The following is a 22860-nucleotide window of genomic DNA, read 5'->3' on the forward strand; positions in this document are numbered from 1 at the left end:
AGAATTAAATACAAACACACACAATGAGTGTATGTGAATGTATGTGCCTGTGTCTCACGGAGAGGAAGAGAGAGAGTTCCCTTCTGTATCATAGAAATTGTTAATCTTCCTCTAGTCCCAGGTCTACGGGCTGCATTTCTGATGCTGAAAAGCCATCTTTGTTTCCCCTGGTTACCAATGAAACTGTGCAGGGATCAGTTCAAATCCATCACCATGTACAGAAAAATGCTTCCAAATACAAATCTTACTCTCTGTATCTGTTATCTATATCTATTTAAAAGGAAGGACAGCTCACATGTGCACATGCACACATTTCTGTGCTTACAGTGTAGGTACATGATGTCCTATATATATGGAAATGAGCTATGTAACACGGCACATCTCTATAATATTAATTGCTATAGAGAATGGGATTTTTTTCCACAGGCAGCCTCCATCCTCTCCTTCACTGCTTGAAGACCCAAGAGAAATTGCTGTAAAGTGATTTGTCCTATAAAGTTACTGCTCAGAATGTACCTCAATAATATACTTTTATCTATAAGGATAAGCCCTGCCTTAGAGAGAGCCCTACACCCAATTTATTGACTCAATAAATTTCAGGCTCACTGATTGTATTTCCATCTAAAAGCTTTACACCGTTATAAAACTGGAGAGCCTTTAGTATCATTTCAGGTCAAGTTTCTTTCTGAATATTTTTCCACAATGAGCTGCAATACATTAAGCCTACCCGTTAACTAGAATATCACCGATTATACTCTTGATCTGATGGCCAAGGGACCATTTGCATTGTCTGGGTTCCACTTAACACAATATTTGAAATGGATAGAATAGCTTAGAACAGGAGAGCAACATTCAAGCCATCTTCCTTCAGTGGAGAAAAATGTGTCTGGTTTGTTAAAAGAAAATCAGAATTCAGAACTAAAACTTCTCTCTGTAAAACAAAGCATTTGTCTCTGCTGATATCCTCAACCAGTTCCATGAATATTTTTTCTTGAACCCAAGTTAGTGCTGCATAATGAGATGAGAAAATAAGAGTGATAAGATTTCCAGTAATTAGGTGCAGTTGTTTGAAATCTTAATTGTGAACTTCTCCCCTCCCCCAAGATGTACAGTCTTCTAGAGATTTTGCTAGCAGAAATAAGGGTGTGAACTGATCCTTATGCGTGATTGAGACACATCCAGTGCCATTATAATTTACCTTTACAACTGGAATAACTAGATACATTGATTCTTTTTTCAGTTAAAAAGACACCTGAAGAACTGCTCTCAGTGTGAATTTTTCGTAATACTTGAGATCCACTGAATAATGAAAAATGTCACAGAAAAATTTTACATATTGAAAATAAAATCCTCCTAAAGGGTCAGAATTCGGCCACACACTTTTTGCTTTAGTTAAAATTAAACATTCAGCTGTATTAAGATCACGGCATTCTTGAACAGCACGATGCTGTTTGGTTTAGGTCGTTTAAAAAATATTTTAAGAGAAAGGCATGGAAAAGGAGGGGAGAGTGTTGTGGATTTAAAAGTGCATGTATGCATATGTGTCATTTATCAAAACTTTAGACAAGGACGTCGTCTTCCTGGGAGTTGAGAGCCCTCAGAGCGGGAAGTCCGCTGCAGGGAAGAACAAAAGCATGGCTGCGCGATAGTACTATCTCTGCAGCAGCAGCAGGCTCCCCGAAGGAGGGTTGCAGCGACTGTCTATTATTACACCGCATTTTTATTAGTGACAGCCTCCGTTATCCTGTCAGCTCAGCCAACTAAGCTGTTCCCTGCGTTCTGGTTGGTCACCCGGACTCCGTTAAATGGGAAAAGGAAAGAGGACAGAAAGGTGAATTGTACTAAGTGGGGGCACACGGGGATTTCTCTTCTTCGCGGCCGGCATCGCCTCTTCCTCGGGGACGTGGGGGGAATTCCAGGACCGCTTTTAAGCCAGAAACCAGTGCGTCCTATTAATTAGTTTCTAAGCGCAAGGAAGGCAGCGAAAAGCTTAATCTTCTCCCTCCAGCTGGGGCCAAGAGCCGGGATGGTCAGAGCTGCCTGGCCCGTGCGCACCAGCGCCCGACCCCTGGCGGCCCTCAGAGCCCTCACCGGGCAGAATGGAGGTCAAGTCAAAGGTCACGACCGCAGGGTGCCCTCCCCCCACCCCCCTCGCCGCGGTGTCCGCAACTCAGCTTCTTGAACGACCACCACTAACACTGCAAGGCTGGAGGGCGGGGAGGGGGCGGGTCCGGCGGGGGGCGGGATCAGGGGGCGGGGACGCAGCGGCCGAGGAAGGCGACGGGAAGTGTAGTTCCGTGAACCCTGGTTAGCGTAGTTACTCGGGCTGTTCCTGTGAGATCGAGACTACAACTCCCAGGGGCGTGCGGGCCCGGCAGGGGAGTCCATGCGCAGTGGGCGCCACATTGTATCCTATCAGGCGAGGAGAGGGTGATGTCACCTGCGAGTTGGTAACCTACGAGCGGCTGTGAAGGAAACTGTTTAACCGGATCCCATTGTACCCGGAGCGCAGAGCCGCCTTTCCAGCATGCAGGGGCTGCTCAGGTAAGGGGGACGTGCCGCCTCGCCCGCCGCACTCATTCATTAAGTAGCACCGCGCGGTGGCGTGGGGGTGGGCGCGCTACTTCGGGCCGGGCGCTGGGTTCGCGGCGCGCCCTCCCGCTGCCTCCCCGGAGCCCCAGGGCCAGTAGGTAAATATTAAACCCGTCCTTCAGGTTGGGTCTGGGTGGGAACGGGACCTAGACAGCTCCCGGCTGCCAAGCTGGGTTTGGGAAAATGGCTGCAAGCGCGGCGAAAAGCAAGGCAAGCCCGGAGGAAGGCGCCCCCGAGGACGGGGGTCCCTCCCTCCTTTCTTTCTGAGGCGCTGGGATGCCAAAAGAGCAGGCAGGGTACCATTCGCCGCCTTGCTGTAGGCTTTCGAGGCTGGGGCTTCGGGGCGCCGGGGGTCGTGGCCTCGGCTGGGGGCCCTGCCCGCGGTCGGGAGCTGCTGGCCCGGGAGGCTCCGATGCAGGCGTGGTGGACTCGGAGGTGGCAACAGGGAAGGAGGGACTCGTGTGCCCGCCCGCGTTCGAGCAGAACCCCAACCATCCCTGCAGCCCTCGCTTCGAGCTTTATTTGAAAAAGGGACGAGGTGACTGTAATTCCGCGAAAGTTGGAAGCTAAAGGTCTCGCAGGAGAGGAGGGAAACCCCGCGCTGTGGAAAGACCAAGGGGTGTTGGCGGACAGCGGGGAGCGGAGCCTGCGCCGCCTGTGGAGCGGGTTCGGGGCGCCGCAGGGTGCTCGCGCCTCTCGTCCCCCTGGGAAAGGTGCATCTTGTTTCCCCTGTCCGGATTGCTCCCTCCACAAAGAGCACCTGAGCTGGGGCGAAGCGTCTGCCCGGAGCCTTGGGCTGGGAGTTGGTTAGGCGGTGCGGGGTGTCGAACAATCTAATGATGAGGCTCGCTGTGGGGCAGGAGGGCTGGGCAATAGGAACCATCTGGTGTCGAAAATCCAACTGCTTGCAAATGGGCTTGCCCTCCGACTTGAGACGTGCTTGGGGCCCGAGAACTCTATAAAAGTCCTCTGGATTTCCTTTCCTAGCACCCTCATTCTTTCGCATACTCACTCATTCATCAAACCCAGCTAATGGATCTGTTCTCAAGTCGCTCACAGCCTGGTGATGGGATGTTCTGTTTTTTTGTTTTTTTGCCCCCATAAAATATTTTGGTGGGCCTAGGAATTGATACTTGCGCTTTATTTCCTCTAGCTTGGTCCCCTACCCCATCTCCACCCGCAGGAGAGCATCAAGAGCATATGCTACCCGTGACCGTTTTGCGCTCAATGAGTTGGTAGTTGCTTGAGACTGGAGAAGGACCTAGTGAATTGAAGCGGAGTTTGTCTGCGAGACGAATCCCGTTGCCATGGCGACTCCTGCCGTCGGAATCTTAACTGCTCCCACTGCTGTTTCAATTCGTTGTGGCTCTGCGGGCAGCTGGGAGGGCGTGGCCAGTGGGTGTGGTCAAATGCTCGTTCCGGGCCCAGCTGCTCTCTCTTCTTCACCGTTTCCACAGCCCAGGCCTCCATTCTCTTGGAAATAACTTGGGCACAGTTCTAGACCCCTTTCCCTCTCGTGTGCCCAATACCTTGGACTCTCCTCTCTCCAGAAGTAATGCTGGAGCCTTTTTCCTGAGGCATGCTCTTTCCCTTTCAGGCTAGATGCATAATTTCCCTAATAATGTACCTGACCCGAGTTGGAGGCATATTTCTCAAGGAGGGCGTGTCCTCTGTTTTGCATGAAGAGAGAGCTCTCTGGCCACCAGTAAAGGGCCTCGATTTGCCCTAGGTGCATCTCTCTGGAAGTTTATAGGAACAGTTAATTACTGAAATTGAATTCTGGAAGTCCATGTCATGCCTTGTGGTTCCCATAAAATCTAGAAGCCTGCCGCCTGCTTAAAGGATGCAGGTCCTTGAGAATGAAGCAGGCTGGGCAGGAATCTAGGAGGCCTGGGTCATTCTCTAGCTCTGTCATTGCTGGCTACCCCACTCTGGGGTAATTCTTTACTTCAGGGGACCTGGGTCCTTAGTAACGTGGGAGAGGGGCTATAGAGGGTTTCCCAAAGTTGATTCTAGGTATAAAATCTTGTGACTCTACAAAGGACTTGGTCATTGTCTTTTCTCAAAATAATCTGAAGATGAGTTAAATTCCACTTCTGACACTGTGGCATTGGGTTAATATCTCTGAGCCTTATTTGTATGACTCACTTGACAAACCAGCCTGGCTCTTCATGGCAATCCTTCAAGGTAGGCAAGGCAGCCATTTGACTAGTTGTGATGATATTTCTAATATTACTAGTGTTATCCCTGTATCTGGACTTCTATTTATCCTTTTATTGTAGAATTGTTCAGGGTTTGTCATTTTATAGATTCTTGATGAATGCAGTTATGTGTAATCTAATTGCATTCAGTGTAATTGAATTACACAAATATTTTGTTTACCTTCTGCTTTTGTTACATGCCAAAGTGGATTATCACAGACATTGCAGTTAAGGGGGAACAAGGCTGTATCTGTGAATGTGTATGCATGTGCATTCTTGTGCAGGTAGATGCTTGGGGACATTGACTGCCAAGTGGTTGACATTTCATCGTCTTGTTTCAAGTAGGCGGTTACATCCTCATGAGGAAGCAGAATCAGAAATTGTCACTGTTTTTGTCCTAGAACTTATCATTGACTGAACATCTCCTTCGATTGTCTGATTTTTCATGTGTCCCTGTAATTCTGACAGCAATTCTAATGTGTTCCACCCCCCCCCCCAACCCCCAAGGTCTTTGAGGGCAGGGTCTTTGTCTTGTCCTTCCCCGTCTCTCTAGCAATTAGTGTTTGACCATTGGTAGGTATTTAATAAATATTTGTTGAGTCAATAGTAGAGCCATGATTGGAGATTCAAGATTGCATTCTTTCCACTGGTAGTTCTGGCATCAATGGTAATACTCCTTTAGCTTTCTGTGAAGTAGTTTCATCTCAGCATAAATGAAAACGCCTATGTAGCACGTGACCTGAAGTATAGAAGGCCTTCCATGTGTCTGAAATCGATGTGTTTTGTAATTATTTGCTGTTGGAATACATTCACTCACATAGACTTTCTTTTTTTTTTTTTTTTTTCTCTAAAATTCTTGTTACAGGTCTTAATGCAATTCTTATTACCCCACAGCCGGCATTTCTAGATGTCTCTTGTTCTCTCCCTGGCCCAGATAACTTTCCCAGGAGGTGTAGGACAGGAGAGAGAGAGAGAGAGACTAAGGCAGAGATAACTAGAGGGTTTTGCCAGGCCACCCATGGCACCGGAGGCACCATTGGGGTAGAGGAGCTGGACAGTGGCTTTCTTATCTGTGGAGGAGTTTTCTCATAAACAGGATTGGTTGTCCCAGGCTGGCTCATGTGAGAGAAGAACGGAGTAGGAGAGATTTGTCCAATATTTGTAACGTTGTGTTATCATCCACTAGTCAGATTCTGTGGGTTTTCAGAAGTATAAATTAGCGAGGAGGCATGATACCAGCAGTGGGTTGTGTCCTTGGGTGGTGCTTACAGGAGCTTAGTAGGTGCCAAGGAATTTGAATCCTGGCTTTCTCGCTCTGTGGATAGGCTCTGGGTGTCATGAATGCCTGTGTGTCTGTGTGTGGTTTTATTTGAACGACTTTGTTTAAAAGCCTGCTTTTAGTGTTGGTATTATGGTCATCAGAACAAATAAGCTGTTTACAAACAAAACATGGTTAAGATTGAAAGTGTTTCATCGTGTAAATATTTTGGGGATGTCATAAAGAGTGGCTTTGGCTTGAGAATCTTGAGGTCTTCTGTGAAATCACTTAAAAAGTTACAGCTGTTGGATCAGGGAGACCCGGCTTTTCCAACAAAGCCTGGTACCACTGAGAGCCTTAGGTGTTTGGTTCAGGAAATAATCACAGAGTTGTAACTTCTGTGGGGCCCTCCCTGGCTTCATGTCATACTCCTGGTATTTCCAAGCTTTAAGCCTATCCTTATATTATTGCAGGAAATAATTGCAGGCACCTTTGCCACTTTAGGTTAGCAAACTTGTTTAAACTCCAGAGGGGGCACGGTCAAAATGAAAATTCTTATATTTCATTTTGTGATTTTTCTTCTTTGCATAAGGAACGTGGACTACTGTCACTTACATTGGCATTTCGAGTTCTAACGTGGTAATGGAGGAAATCTTCCAAGTGAAATGTATTCTAACACTCACAGCATCTGTTCTTAATGGTTTCCCTGAGAGCTCAGTTTAGAGGCAACTGATACCACAGGTACTATTTAAGAAATCAGTAAGGTCGGGTGATGATCTCAGTTCTTGAGTTCGAGCCCTACATCGGACTCTCTGCTCTCAGCACAGAGCTTGCTTTGGATCCTTTGTCCCTCTGTCTCTCTCTCTGCCCCTCCCCTGCATGTGTGTGCGTGCTCTCTCTCTCAAAAATAAACAAATATTAGGGGCACCTGGGTGGCTCAGTCTAAGTGTCCGACTCTTAACAGATGCAGGTCATGATCTCACAGTTTGTGAGTTCAAGCCCTACATCGGGCTCTGCACTGACAGTGTGGAGCCTGTTTGAGATTCTCTGTCTCCCTCTCATACTGCCTCCGCCCCAGCTTGTGCTTGCTCACTCTCTCTGTGTGCCTAAATAAGTAAATACACACTAAAAATTAAAAAAAAATTTTTAATATTTATTTTTGAGAGAAAGAGAACGTGTGCATGAGTAGGGGAGGGGCAGAGAGAGAGGGAGACACAGAATCTGAAGCAGGCTCCAGGCTCCGAGCTGTCGTCACAGAGCCCGACGTGGGGCTTGAACTCACAAACCTTGAGATCATGACCTGAGTCAAAGTCAGCTGCTTAACCGACTGAGCCACCCAGGTGCCCCAACCCTAAGGAAAAAAAAAGAAAATTAAGTAAATAGACCTAAAAAAGAAGAAATCTGTAAGGAGAGGAGTTTCTGTATGTGGCTTGAGAGTAACATCTGGTGGATGGGGCAGGCTCGGGTGGAGGATACTTCCTGTGAGGTCACATTCACTGGCTTCTTCAGTAGGTTGTGTTTAGAGTGGCTGATAGAGATTGGAAGTGAAGGATGGATCTGAATTGCCTCCCCGTCCCTCTGATTCCTCCAAGCCACCACTTAGTAAGTACCACCACTGAGAGCGGGACGGATGCAAATGAGATGCAAGTTGATTTTGGTGACCTACATTCTACTCTAGCAGACTATTTTTGCAGGAAAAAAAAAAAAAAGGAGTTTACCTTTTTATTGTCTGGCATCCTTTCCACTGTTCCGGGAGGGGAGAACTGAGCATTTCAGAATGCGTTTGCGTTCATAATACACACATCCAAAAATTAGTTAAAACGCTGAATCCAGGAGCACTGCAGCAAGTATACGGAGGCCTCCCCCCTTCCCCGCGGTTCATCTGAGGTTGCCAAATACATATGCAGCTTTGGTGAGCATTCTTTTCCTTGTTGATGTTTCAGCACTCCTGGTTTTTACACCATCTCTGACTTTGTCCAGTAATGGCTCCACTCATTTGGAATGTGTGCTCCTCTGAGTTTCTAAATTCTGCTTGTGCTCTCAGATCCATCTTGAGTGCCACAGATTCCAGGAAGCCTTCCCTGCCTCAGCTTTTACCACCCCCCTCTGTCCTTCCTCCTCAGAGCCCTTAGCCTGACCACGGAACGTAACATAGCTGACACGATGCTGATAGTCAAGGTATGTGAGGTGCTTACCTTGAACCAGGACCTTCCTAATACTTTACATGGGCTTAACCATTGACTCCTCTCACCAATTGTATGAGAAGGTACCATCATCACCATTTTACAAAGGAAGAAACTGAGGCATGAAGAAATTAAGGAACTTGCCTGGCTCAGGTCCTGCAACTGGTAAGGGGCAGACTAGGTTAGGGACCTAGGCAGCCTAGTTCTCTGCACCCCTACACTGTTGCCTTGCCTCTGGTTTTCCTGTGTGTTCTTTTCTCTCCATCGAGTTAGGGGGAATCATAACTTCCTTTGTATCTCTTACTTCTGAAACAGTGCTGGGTCAGTAAGTGCTGGGTTCATTGAGAGTAAAAAGGCTTCTTCATTTAATGGTTTCTTTTTTAAAATTTTTTTAAAGTTTATTTATTTATTTTGAGAGAGAGTGAGCACAAGGTGGGACAGGGCAGGGGGGTGGTGGTCAGAGAGAAGGAGAGACAGAATCCCAAGCAGGCTCTGCACCATCAATGCAGAGCCCAATATGGGGCTTGAACTCATAACTGTGAGAACATGACCAGAGCTGAGATCAAGAGTTGGATGCTTAACCACCAGAGCCACCCAGGTGCCCCTTCATTTAATAGTTTCTTAAAGTCTGACTTTTCTGGAGCAGAAAATGTTGCAGAGGATTAAAAATGTTGCATCTGTGTATTTGAATGATAAAACTTTTGAACTCCCTCCTTTTTGCTGTGTGGGTGATAGGCAAATTATTTGAAAAAAGAAATGCTCTTATATGCCATCTCTAAATCTATTTGGAGCCTGTCCAGCATTAGATTGTATTTATTAACTGAGATAACTTTCCAATAGGTTGAATCTCTTATCTAAAAAAAAAACCTTCTCACCCAGAACAGAGCTCCAGAAGCTGACTCCCATAACTTCTTAGCATTCTTCCTCCTTGTTGTCTTTTAACATAAATTGTAAAACCTCTTTTGAAAAGAAAATAATGAAAACTTGAGTAGTAGTCAGACATGTAATCTAATATTGGTTTATCCTTAGATATTAAAATAAGCTTTTTTATTTCTCACCTCAGAAGAGAGACTTTTATTTATTTTTACAGTGGAGCAAATTTGGTGCCAAATATATGATTGCAGTTCTTTTAAACCTTAGCCCCTATTGTGAATTAAATGTGGAAACCCAGGGAAGCAGGTTCAATTTTTAATGCAGTTGGTACGATTTCCTAACTTACAATAGATCTTTTCCTTTTGGCTTAAAACTGGATATTTTGCCCCTTTGACATATTTAATGAAGACAATTGAGTAAAACTCAAAACTGTGTCATTTAGGGAAATAATAGAAAAGTTATGCCCTAACAGTATATTGCCAGGAAAAGGAAATGAAAACAAGAGGCTTATTAGCTGATAAGTTGTTCAAACATAATATTCATTCATTCAACAGACATTGATTTCAGAAGCTTTTTTTTTTTTTTCATTCATCTTCTTACACTTCCTAAGTATGTCAGTCACCGTTAGTAATAACCTGAGTTCATTCTGTTCTATAAATTGCACCCGGATTGGAATTGAAGGTACCTTTTATTCTGCCAGGTACATAATTAGGGTCAACTAATAAACTGGTCTTTGTCCTTTTCATTTCTGAAAGAAAAAAAAAAAATCTGTGCAATTGGCAAATATTGCCCATCTGATGGGCTTTCTGAATTTAGTCTTCCAAGAGTAGATAGCCCAGATCTGAGCTTTGGGCATTGTCTGGGCAATAAGAGATGCCCATTTTTTGTTTTTTGAAATGGGTTCTATATTCTGGCTTTTTGGCTATGCTCAGCTTGTTAGTGACCTACAAACCAGGTCAAGGCCATGGGTTAGTTTTGTCTTGTTTTGGAGCCACAAACTGTACCTATAATCTTAGTCAGCTTTAAAAAAAATTTTTTTTTATATTTACTGGTTTTTTTTTTTGTTTTTTTTTTGTTTTTTTTTTTTAAGTAGGCTCTATGCCCAATGTGGGGCTTGAACTCACAAACCTGAGATTGAGTCACATGCTTTACCAACTGAGCCAGCCAGGGCCCCTCCCTCCTGCCCGGTTTTAATTCATCATGCTACTTCTTGGCAACAGAGGAGACTAGATAGTACACTGTGGATATATTAATGCATAGCCATCACTTCAAGGGGCAAAAGATGGGGGTCTTAGTTTTTTTAGACCCCATAAGTTAGAGGTAAAGCTTTGCCAACAATTTGCCAAGGAATTGTATGCTTCTGACAGGTGTCCTTCTATGAAGAGTGGGTCAGAACTAAGAGCAGCTTCCTAAATAAAACTTTGCCAAAGCCCCGTAGCCTTGGTCTTTTCTGTTTCTTGGGGGATGTGACCCAAGTCATTAGTAGATGTTTTTGTGCCATTTCTTGGCTTCACTCTTCTTCCCTAAAACCCCTGCAGATTTGCATCCTAGGAGAAGAGTGAGGGATAGTGGTCAGCATCATTCACCAGGTTAGATTGTTCGTATGTATCTAAATGTATTTGTTTCATAGAGATCTGCAAAACCAAGCAGTGAAATGATTAGACATGAGTTAGTTAATTAGAGCCTGTAGTTCTGCAACAAGAGGATTACACCAAGGGCTCTCCTAAATATTGAGAATTTAATACAAAAAAATATTGTAAAAAGTTCAAGGAAATGATGTAGACAGTTTAAACCATTTGAAGGTCCCTTTTGCATTCTCTCCTCTCGAAAGTTGGTGAAATTGTGGATACAGAAAATGTCATACAGTTTCGCCCTTAGCATTTCTTTTTTTTAATGCAGCTACAGTTACCCCATATTAGTGGCTTTTTGACTTAGGATGATGACGGCAGAAGAAACAACAATGACATTTGGCTTCTTTCCCATTCTGTTTGTATGTGGCAATCTTGTTTGCATTAGCAGTCCTCAACCCTGCTACTTGCACTCAGTGGTAATTTGAAAAAGTCTGAGACAGTGTGGAATGAATTGGGCTGGAATTGAAGGCGATGGCCGAGACTGCATCATGTTCTCAGAACGTTAAATGAAAGGCCTGTTATTATATTTTCATATTTTGAACATTAAGAATAGGGATTGGATTGGACTAGAAAACCTCTATGACCCATTTAGGGCTTAACAGTCTGTGTGTAGGTGACATTTCCAACTATAGAAGTTCCAAGAACTGTGGCAAGAAACTGCCGTGCCTATGACATTTTCTGCTAAGGGACTGGTTTGAAATTTAAAAAAATAAAATACTATTTTTAGTTTGACCCAGTTTCTTTTCAGGCTGTGACTGAAGCCACCTTTCTTCCTCACTCCACCTTTGCCTACTACACTCCTTGGATTGTAATTTGAGTCTGGAAGAGCAGTGAATTGCCTCCTTGTCAGTCCTGTGCTCATAGCCTCCTTGTGGGAAAAGGACAAGGTTGTCTTCCATGGGCCAGGTTTCATGTGAGGGGAGCCACAATCACTGACCTCACCAAGGAGCGCGTCTTACCCCTTACCCCCTATTTGAGAAAAGGGAGCTGTGTGGTAGCAGAGGGTGGGGGCTGCTTACATTTGAATCCTCCCGAGCTCACATTGTTTTTCTGATGGAATATGTTGGGGGAAGTAGGTGGAGGGGAGGACAGAGGGAGTTATTGGGTCTCACTTATCTTATCATTTGTTTCCCTCTGGATCGCGTTTGTTTATACTGTCTCCTCGGGCCAGGAATTCCTCCAGCAGAAAGCATGCATACACGTGGGGATATTCAGATCTGATCCGAGCTTCCTTCTTCTTGTGTTCCATTTGCTGACTTGGCTTTCCTCTCTACAGCCTGATCTGAAAGGAGGGCTGGAGATATTTAACCTGTTTTCAATTCTTCTGTTATGTGGAAACGAGATCTTAAAACGGTGACTTGGGGCAAACATGTTAATGTGTTTTTGATGAGAAAAGAGGATGGTGATGAGTAGGCTTAAATCTAACATTTATGTAGAACTTACTTATGTTGGCAGAGAGTTTAGTCATGAGTGTTTGACACCTTGAAATGAAATCTCGTCACCATTTGGTTGCTGTGTTGCAATTACACAGAGAAAAAAGACACACCAATTAATTTTAGGTTCAGATGTGGGTAATCTTTGCAATTCATTTGAAATTCCCGGGCCTCAGTTTCCTCATCATGAACTGTTGTGAAAATTCTAAAATTTTGTGTGAATGGTGTTATTGTTAAATAATGACCTTACTTGTATGGCATTGTGTAATATTGATGATTATAATAGCCAGTGGATTTCCCTAGAATGGAGATCAGTGAGGGGGGGGCGTACCTCCATTTTCTCACCTTCAGAGTTTCCAATATTGGCCCCTGCTCTTAGCACTAAGAGACTCTGAAACTAAACCCTTAAAATCTGATCCCTCTTCTGTTCTTTTTTCTTTTTTTTTTCTTATGTTTATTCATTTTTGAGAGAGAGAGAGAGAGAGAGAGAGAGAGAGAGAGACTGAGCAAGAACATGGGAGGGGCAGAGAGAAAGGGAGACACAGAATCTGAAGCAGGCTCCAGGCTCTGAGCTGTCAGCACAGAGCCCGACGCAGGGCTGGAATTTAAGAACAGCGAGATCATGACCTGAGCCCAAGTCAGATGCTCAACCAACTGAGCCACCCAGGAGCCCCTGATCCCTAGTCTGTTCTTAATTGAACAGCTTCTTGTTCTGTTCCCCAGCTTGGGGGCTCAGGAAGTTCCATAGGGTATAAGGGACAAGGCTAGACAATGTCTTTGGGTGATCATCCAGTTCTGTTTAAATTGATAAACTCTTTAAACCAGAGTTTGACTACCAGTGGTATACAGGATGGATGTAGCCAGCTGTCATGTTTTGTTTGACTAACCCAGTGTTATTTTAAAAAATTGAATGATTTTAGCAAGTGTTTACGTTCTCATTTGGCACAGGCCTCACCACACCCTAGTGCCTCATACACAGCCACTTTGTTTAATGTGATATTTCTTTATCTCCTTGGACCTTGAAGGCATTTGAGTTTGTGATCCCTATTTAATTTAATTTATTTATTATTTTTGAGAGCCCCCTAAGTGGGCTTTGCGCTGTCAGCAAACCTGATGTGGGACCCGAACTTGTGAACCATGAGTTCATGACCTGAGCCCCCAGTTCATATTGTAAGCTACTGGTAACAAGAGTCTCTTCAAACCAGTGGTCTGGTAAACGACTCAATCCAGGGTATCTGAACCTCAGTGCTATTGGCATTTTGGACAGGATAATTCTTTGTTGTGGGGGCAATACTGTGTACTGTAGGATGTTTAGCAGCATCCTTGGCCTCTATCCACTAGATGCCAGTAACAACCTTTCCTCCAGTTGTAACAACCAAAAATGTCTCCAGACATTGCCAAAGGTCCCTGGGAGGGCAAAATTGGCCTTGGTTGGGAGCCAGTTGACAGATTTTGGATGGCCTGAGAACTTTTAAACATTGGACCAGGCGTAGATATTTAGGGATAAATTGGAATTCATCTGGGAAACTAAGCTACCCTGCTGTTTTTATTTATTTGGGCAGTTGGTGAGAGCAAAGTAAAGGTCAGTGGATTAGACCCTGTGGGGTCATTTCTTCATTCTTCCGTGACCACTGCCTGGGAGGCCAGCCACATTTTAAGGACATATTCTTGGTCACAACAGGGGACTCTGTGAGACACTGATGCTGGGTCAGGGCAAGCCTACCAGAGCTAGTGGGTAAACAACTTTGAAGCCCAAGGCCTGTGTTGGTAGGTCAGTAATGTTATCTGTGGATAAGGAAGATGAGGCTTTGGGGAAAGAAAAGGTTTGCTCTGTCATTATTGTCAAAGGCCAAAATGCTTAGAAAAAGGGAGGGGGGGCTTCAACCTTTAAAAATGACAGCTTATCTCACATTAGCAGTGTGGGAAGAACTCTGAAAAAGATTAACATAGTGATGGGGGTTTTTTTTTGTTTTTTTTGTTTTTGTTTTTGTTTTTTTCCCCGCCTCTCCCTCAACCAAGAATGTCTTTAAAACTTGAGTCTAAAACTTGAGCTTTGGCAACACTCAAACTTGACTCTCAGAAAAGCATCGGTAAGAATTTCAGTGTACATGGGGGGAATGTTGTGAAGTTTTAATTAACCAACCCAAATTCAGTTCTTGAGCAACTAATGAGAAGATAACGCTTAGGGAAGCACACAGTTTCAGTTAAAAGAGAAGCCAAAGTCCTTTCTCAGAGGGTTGCGTAGGACTTCCGAAGGCTGTCTGTTGGTTCTCCACCCTGGATGTGAGTCAGAATATCCTCTGGTGGATATAAAAAGATGCCTCAGGATTCTGATTTAGTAAATGTCCGGGTTTGGACCCAATCTCCAGGATTCTTGAAACTCCCCAGGTGATTCTGATATTTAGCCAGGACTGAAAATGAGTGGGAAGAGCAAAAGATCTGAAAAACTTGAGACCTTATCTTCTTTTCAAGATGATTCCCTAGGAGATTGAATTTGCACATTAACCGGTTGTTTCAAAGAAAAGGAAGCAGAAACCACCCTATTACAAATGGCCAACACCAGGGTGCCTTTGCCCTAAAGTGGGTGAAAGTCGTAGTCGGTGCTCTTTCTAGCTTCTATTCTAGAAAATCCAGATCCTAGAGAGGATCTAGATATTTCACAGCTAGATTTCACTCAGTGAGTTTCTCATCAGACTCTTTTGGCTTCATAAACATAGGGTAGATTTGTTTGTTGCAAGTTTCCTTCCTTAACCTATGTCATGTGCCACCACAGAGCCCAGACTACAAAGTTCCAGTGTTATAACTACCAAAGGTGAGAAATAGAATAAAATGCCTCCTTTTACTTGGATTCTACTTAGAATTTCAGATCCAGATTTCTTTCAAGCATAGCAGAGGCAAGGGAGTAACTAAGTTTCAGGGGGGAGATATTATACTGGCCATTTTATGGACTATGTCATAAACTATGGAAGCAACACCTTAAAATATCATTCATTCATTCTTTCATTCATTCATTTGGCTTGTAAAATATGTTTTAATGTTGGGTGTGAACCCTTAAGAATGCTATTTTAAATTCCAGGTTTTTTCCCTTGGAATACAAGAACTCTTGTTTTACTTAAATAAAGCTCAGATCATCCTCTGTCTTCTGCTCCTGAAATAAACAAATTACATTGTGCAATAGGTGAAGAGTGTCTCCAATGAAAGATTTTTTTGCTTTCACTGGCAAGTAGTTTCATGTTTTGTGTATTCGGATCATGTCTGGGTTTTCAAAGGAATGTTCATAGCATCAGTTATAGGAAGCAGTACTCTACAATCCCAAATCCACAGTTTTTCCAGTATTTGTTATGCCTGTAGATCAAGTCTTCTACCCCCCAGTTCTTTTCTTCCCCAAGTGCTGATTTTGGTGTTCTAGGTGACCAATGTTTCCTGTGCTAGAGAAGAATTTGTTAGCATTACATGGTTTTAAAGGGAGAATGACTAATAAAAACAAAGAATACGGTTTGTTTCTAAAAATTGTGGAAATGGTTACACAGTTTGTAAACATACTAAAAACCACTATATTATACATTTTAAATGGATGAATTTTATGGCATATGATTTTTATATCTCAATAAAGCTGTTAATTTTTTAAAAAGGCAAAAAAAAAATCCTAAGTGCGACCTTAGAAACAGAATTTTAGTCCTTAGGGATAATATCTATGATGTATTTTCCCATTTCTTGTATTCATGAACATCTCAAATTTTTTCCTCTAAATAAGTGGATATAAACACTGACAAAGGATATTTGTGATAATTCCTTAATATTTATGGACCATCCAAGACATTGGAAACTTTGTTATAAAGAAATTGTTGTATGGATTCTGGCTCATATTCTTTTCACACCTCCTAATCATGAGCTAGGGCATTAAAGGGTAGAAAGCTTTGTACTGTTTTATACTTACTGTGATGATAGGCTAAAGGTTTTGGTCATACATTTGGCTTAGTCACAATTTACTTTAAACTTGTTCCATATGATTATTTTGCAGGATTTTTCTGCTATAGAAGTCTTCACACTGTAAAAAGCAGTCAAGTATGTAATCTTGCCTGTAAAGCTAACTGTGTGTGTTGGAAAAGGAATATTTCATTTATAAGGGATTATGTAGCTCAGCGTTTCTCAAATTTGGATTCATGATCCTTTGAGAAACACTGCATTAAAAGTTAAATTGCTGAATGTTTAGGTACTCACTTGGTGCCATGGGATCATAAACTCATGTGCAGAAGGTGTGCTCTGAGGTCCTGTGATGTACTCTTTGGGTATAAGATGCTTATCCAGGCATATTAGTTTTATTGCTAGGTAACAAATTACCACAAATTTAGCGGTTTAAGACCCCACCAGGTCAAAAGTCTGGGCATGCTGTGGCTAGGTTCTCTGCTTAGGGTCTCAGCAGGCTAAAAGTCACGTGTCAGCTAAGGCTGCAGTTCTCATTTGGGGCTCAGGGATTCTTCCATGCTCTGTAGTTGTTGGCAGAATTTATTTCCTTGTGACTATGGGACGGAGGACTGCTAGTTGTTGGCCAGGGACTGCTTTTAGCTCCTAGAGGCCACCCACATTCCATGTCATGTGCCCACATTGGCAGCTCACACATGGATGTTTCCTTTCTTCCAGGCTAGCTGGAGCACATCTCTCTGACTTCCTTTTCTGCCCTCTGTCAGAGAAAAGGCTAAGCTTAAGGTCTCACCTGATTAGGTCAGACCCACCCAGGGTGATCTCCCTTTAACCATATAATGTAACATAACCATGAGAGTAACGTCTCACCATAATTCATAGGTTTCACTCAAAAGGTAATGGGGAGTGTCATTTAAAGTTCTGCCTATTGTGGTTCCTGGGTGGCTCAGTCAGTTAAGCGGCCAATTCTTGATTTCAGCTCAGGTCACGATCTCACTGAGTACGAGCTCCTCTTAGGGCTCTACACTGACAGTGCTGGAGCCTGCTTGGGATTCTCTCTCTGCCTCTCCCCTGCTCGTGCTCTGTCTCTTGCTCTCTCTCAAAATAAATAACCAAAAAAAGTTAAAGTTCTGCCTATCATAACAGATAACAGAAATTATGCCAATATACTGTTGATGATTAAGGTGAAAATCCAAAAACCCAGAAAATAAAGACACGTCACAAATGTGCTTCTGGACTCCCTTTCCCCTTTGTCTGCCTAAAATATCTCCTCCTCAGATGTATTGCTTCCCTTTCCTACTTTTCTTGTTTCAAATTGAGTGGAAAATGAAGATTTAATTTTTTTTTTTTTTTAACGTTTATTTATTTTTGAGACAGAGAGAGACAGAGCATGAATGGGGGAGGGGCAGAGAGAGAGGGAGACACAGAATCTGAAGCAGGCTCCAGGCTCTGAGCTGTCAGCACAGAGCCCGACGCGGGGCTCGAACTCACAGACCGTGAGATCGTGACCTGAGCTGAAGTCGGACGCTCAACCGACTGAGCCACCCAGGTGCCCCTGGAAAATGAAGATTTAAAAAAAAAGTTTTATTATTGAAAGTTTCCTACACACACATACCCGTGTAGAATGACTAATATTGCTATTAGGATAATTTTACATATACTCACAGCTTCATCAATTATCAATTCATGGTGAGTTTTTCATTTTGACCCTGAACTACTTTATGTCAACTCTGGGTTTATTTTAAATTTTTTTTTTTTTTTAACGTTTATTTATTTTTGAGACAGAGAGAGACAGAGCACGAACGGGGGAGGGTCAGAGAGAGGGAGACACAGAATCCGAAACAGGCTCCAGGCTCTGAGCTGTCAGCACAGAGTCCGACGCGGGGCTCGAACTCACGGACCACGAGAGATCATGACCTGAGCCGAAGTCGGCCGCTTAACCGACTGAGCCACCCAGGCGCCCTAACTCTGGGTTTATTTTAAAGCAAATTCCAGACATCTTATAATTTCATTTGTAAATATTTTTAGTACTTCTGTCCAAAAATACCAGGACTCTCTTTAAAAATGTAACTAAAATACTATTATCATACCTAAAATAACTTATGTTATTTCTTTGAAGTTATCAAACATCAGTTTTAAAATTTACACTTTTTAAAAGTTTGTTAACTCGAGATTCGAATAAATTTCATACATTGCAGTTTTTAAAATATATTCATTAAGCCTCTATGCATCCTGTGCAGCATTTTTCTTGGCAACATGTGAAAAAAACTGTTGTTTGTCCTATAGAATTTCCCACAGTGTAGACCTCACCGTACAACATCTCTCTGTTTCCTCCATTTCCTGTAAATTAGTTAAGATGAAAAGCGATGGACCTATCTGATCATTAGCGGTAGAAAAGCTTACTTGGTAAAAGGAATGTATAGTAAGTTACTCGATTCATGTTTGTATAAATAGAAAAATATTTGGGAGTAGAGCAAGTATGTTAGATTTTTCAGACTCCTATTACTGAGAGCAGGCTAAGTGTTATATACTTCTAGCGCATGAATTAGTGCCATTTAAATTCTTATAGGAAATATACAGCATATAGATTCATTAAGTGATACCTAGATTTGTTTAAATTTTGGCCTAAGTGTTTTTGTTAAATTGAGTTTTAGCTTCCATAAAAGGAGAAAAATTCTTAAGGAGAAAGGTATTTCATTTATGAGTTCTGGAAAATAACCAGATTTTAAAAATTGTGAAGATCATGAAACAACTGCTTTTTAATCATAGGGCATTGATAATTATTTCTTATCTGTAGGCTCTCCAAAGACATGTCCTTTATCCTCAGAGAACATGATATATATTTAAAATTCTTAACCTTGAAATATTCTATTTTAAAAAATGCAACGCTTAATATTATTTTAGGAGAACAATTTCATTTGACTGTCACTGAAAGAAAAAAGAGGTTATCTAATTTAAATTTTGTTTTGGAGGAAAAAATAGCTTTGGGTTGAGGTAAGTAACAGTTTACTTAGAGCATAATTACTTAGAAGAGGGGATACAGAACTTTTTCTATACAGGGACAGATAGGAAATCTTTTTGGCTTTGTAGGCCATGTTGTTCCTGTCAACTATTAAATTCTGCCATTATTGTAGGAAAAATAACCATAGACAATATGTAAACAATGGGTGTGGCAAGTTGGGGAGAACTGATGTCTTGACAATATTGAATCATCTTTTCCATGAACATGGAATATCTCTCCATTTATTTCATTCTTCCTTGATTCATTCATCAGAGTTTTGTATTTTCTTCATATAGATCTTGTACACATTTTGTTAGACTTATACATAAGTATCTCATTTTGAGGGGTGCCTACTGTCAATGGTATTGTTTTTAATGTCATTTTTTACTCTTTCATTGTTGGCATGTTGGAAAGCAATTGACTTAGTAACCTTATATCCTGCAACCTGTTTTTTTTTTTTTGTAGATAGTCTTTATCAAGTTAAAAAGGTTCCTTTGTATTCCTAGTTTATGGAGAGTTTTTATCATGAATGGGTGTTGGATTTTGTCAAATACTTTTCCTGCATCTATGAATATGATCATGTGATTTGCTTACCTGGGACAAATCCCACTTGACTGTAGTATATAATTCACCTTGTACGTTGTTGGATTCAATTTGCTAATTTTTTTGAGGATTCTTGCATCTGTGTTCATGAGAGGTACTGCCCTATTTTTTCTTGTAATATATTTTTCTGGTTATGAGCATAATGCTGGCTTCATAGGATGAGGTAGGAAATATTTCCTCTGCTTATATTCTCTGAAAGAGATTGTAGTGAATTGTTATACTTTTTCTTTAATGTTTGGTAGAATTCACCAGTGAACCTATCTGGGCCTGGTGCTTTCTGTTTTATAAGGTTATTAATTATCGAGTTCTCTGTTTTTATCAAGGCCTGTATGCAGAAACTGATCTGATAGTCTATGCTAAAGAATAATTTTCAAAGAGTTAAAAAAATAAGATTCTCAAAATTATAAAATAAACACATCAACAACTTTGTTTATTAGAAGGAACCAGAAGGATGTTAGGACCAGTTCAGAAGATAATTTAAAAAAAAATTAATGTTTATTTATTTTTGAGAGAGACAGAGACAGAATGCGAGTGGGTTGGGGCAGAGAGAGAGGGAGGCACAGAATCCGAAGCAGGCTCCAGGCTCTGAGCTGTCAGCACAGAGCCCAACGCAGGGCTGGAACTCAAGAGCTGCGAGATCATGACCTGAGCTGAAGTTGGACGCTCAACTGACTGAGCCACCTCAAAAGGCGCCCCTCAAAAGATAATTTAAAATACAGATATATCTCTGTCTATCCATTGATCCATCCACCTGTCCATAATCAGAAATGCTGAAATAAATTTGTAGTAGATACAAAACTAGTTAATATCCTAAAGGACTATAAAAATTCATGTTTTCTTTTCTGCATGTATGTAAATCAGTTGTATCTCTGCCAGGCAAAACCTCTTTGCTGTGTTATAGATAAGGGCCATTACATTGTTGTATGTTTTTTTAGGAGTTAATTCCTACTCCCACAAAGCTGTGAAATAGTCTGGCCCAGTGGGTTCTCAAACTTGTTTGTTTTAGGGTTTTTGATCTTTTTTTTTTTTTGACTCTTATAATTAATTTATTTTTTTATAATTTACATCCAAGTTAGTTAGCACATGGTGCAACAATGATTTCAGGAGTAGATTCCTTAAGCCCCTTACCCATTAAGCCCATCCCCCCTCCCACAACCCCTCCAGCAACCCTCTGTTTGTTCTCTATATTTAAGAGTGTCTTATGTTTTATTTTCAGGATTTTTGATCTTATGAAGTATTGAAGAACCCAGAGAAATTTGTGTAATGTATTAATTAGATTAGAATCAGAATTGAGAAACTTTAAAACTGTTCTTTCATTAAAAAAAGATAATAATGAAACCTATTTTATGTTATCATCTGGATTGATGACTTCATCATGAGTATTGAAAGTTTTGGAAAATTCCCCTGTGTACTTGTTGAGAGAATGAGAGAGAAATGGCAAATAACATCTTGATATTATTATGAAAACAGTTTTGAACTCATAAACACCCTGACAAGGCCTGAGGCTCTCCAGGCCTTCCCAAACCACACTTGAGAGAACCACTGGCCTAGTTAAAAGGGAAAGAAAAAAAAAAAAAAAAAGGTCAAAGATAATCCCTGTAGGACCTGCTAGACCACAAATAGCATTCTACTGAAAAGATACCCAGTCATCTGTTTTACCCCTTTCTAAATTTTAGGTTTTTTCTTAACAGTAGTCCCTCCTTTGACAAATGTTATCCTGCCCAGCATGGGCCATTATCAAGGCTATTTTGAAACTATTACGTCGGAAATGTATTTTATTTTTTGATTATAAAAGTAATACAGGTTACTATATAAACCCACATGAAAGAAAAAAAATAGGAAGTATAAAGGAATAGAGAAGCATCTTACCAAGGAGTCAAATAATGTTAACATTATGGGCATACATCTTTATGAAGTTTTACAAAAATTTTTTGATTATTATTTATGCTTTTTTTGTTTCCTTCCCCCAACTAGATATTGACATAAGCATATTTCATGTTATTAAAACTTTTTGAAAAAAATCAAGTATAGTTGACACTAAAACTCTTTTTTATTGTGGTAAAAAACACATGATGGAATTTACATCTTAACCCTTTTTTAAGTATATAGTTCCATAGTGTTAAGTATATTTGCATTGTTGTGAAACATCTCTAGAACCTTTAGCCTTGCAGAACTGAAACACTGTATCACTTCAACAACTCCTTTTCTCCTCCCCCACCCCCACTGCCTCAGCCCCTGATAACCACCATTCTACTCTCTTTATTAATGTGACACCGTAGATATGTTATGTAAGTGGAAGCATGCAGTATTTGTTATTTTGTGGCTGGCTTCTTTCGCTTAGCAAAAGTCTTCAAGATTCATCCATTTTGTAGTATGTGATAGGACTTCCTTTTTTTTTTTTTTTTTTTTTTTTTTTTAAGCTGCATAGTATTTCATTACATCAAATTTTGTTTATCCATTACAACTATATCCATTTTGGACATTCAGGTTGCTTCCACCTCTTGGCTATTGTGGATAATGCTCCTATGAACTCGAGTATGCAAATACCTCTTTGAGACCATGCTTTCAATTTTTTGTGATATATCCAGAGCCTGGTTCATCTGGTAGTTTTCTTTTTAATATTTTGAGATCCTGCCATACTGTTTTTAATAGCACCTGTACCATTTTACATTCCCACCAACAAAATTTGTTTTTTTTTTTTTTTATGGTAGTTATCCTAATGAGTATGAACTTATTAAAATTCTTAATAAACTTAGCTGGCTGCATGTATTTCTATTTTATGTGCTGTGTAGGGTAATCATTTTCCTAATGTTTTTCCATTAAAAACCACTTGAACATCTTTTTTATGTTTCAGATTTTTTTTAAGGATGCATTCTTAGATATGAAATAAATGAGTCAAAAGATATATAATTTTAAAGTTTTTTATAAGTGCTGCCAAATTGTCCTCAAGAAAGGTTTTGCCAGACGGCACTGAATGAGGGTATTAAAGGATCTTTCATTTCACACATGTTATGCTGAGTATTGTTATCTTACAATTATCTGTGACTGAACAACTGGCAAATGCTATCACATTGTATTTTAACTTGCGTTTTAGAAATTTGTTCAATAGAACTTTTTTTTCCCAAGGCCATTTGTATTATTTCTTTCTCAGATGGCCTGCTTGC

The 22860-nt window shown here is 41.3% G+C and overlaps 1 protein-coding gene across 1 annotated transcript in view; it reads left to right on the top strand.

The window, feature by feature from the left end:
- The first annotated feature begins 2434 nt into the window (after positions 1-2434).
- Positions 2435-22860, top strand: part of DAAM1 (dishevelled associated activator of morphogenesis 1) — a 173906-nt gene continuing 153480 nt past the window's right edge. The window contains exon 1 of the mRNA XM_042989809.1: positions 2435-2544. The gene's annotated coding sequence lies outside the window, so the exon portion shown is untranslated. The remainder of the gene's footprint in view (positions 2545-22860) is intronic.

Source organism: Panthera tigris, chromosome B3 (assembly GCF_018350195.1).
Source record: "Panthera tigris isolate Pti1 chromosome B3, P.tigris_Pti1_mat1.1, whole genome shotgun sequence".
NCBI lineage: Eukaryota > Metazoa > Chordata > Mammalia > Carnivora > Felidae > Panthera > Panthera tigris.